A 444-nucleotide genomic window follows, 5' to 3' on the forward strand; every position below is an offset into this window, starting at 1 on the left:
TAATTCACACTAGTATCACAAAACAATGGGCGATGATATACTTCAGGAAACAAAATAACTTGGTTACCTTATTTTATTCGACTATTTACATATAAACTCTGAGCTTTTTTTTCAAAAGGAAACAAAGGGATTAAAACTAATAACCCAACACTGAAAGACTAATCAAAATGACCACTGCCGGATGAAGGCTGTGGGATCCTGTCTGGTCCCATCTCCACTTCCAAGTCAAAATAGCTCATCTTATGTAAGTATAGTACTCAGTGTTTGGATAATTTCCAGCCTTGCTTGCTCCTGGGCCAACAGCTGAAATGAAATTAACAGATGAGTAGACTACTTGGTGCTGAAAATCCAATCAGAATTACACACTATGTCAGAAAAGTGAGACATCAAATGAGCAGTTCATTGAGATTTAGGTTTTAGTATCAATATATTAATTACCTCTTA

General features: G+C 35.6%; 1 pseudogene; it reads right to left on the bottom strand.

The window, feature by feature from the left end:
* Positions 1–143: 143 nt before the first annotated feature.
* Positions 144–444, bottom strand: part of LOC119586426 — a 3,983-nt pseudogene continuing 3,682 nt past the window's right edge.

The sequence above is a fragment of the Penaeus monodon genome, chromosome 21, assembly GCF_015228065.2.
Source record: "Penaeus monodon isolate SGIC_2016 chromosome 21, NSTDA_Pmon_1, whole genome shotgun sequence".
Taxonomy (NCBI): domain Eukaryota; kingdom Metazoa; phylum Arthropoda; class Malacostraca; order Decapoda; family Penaeidae; genus Penaeus; species Penaeus monodon.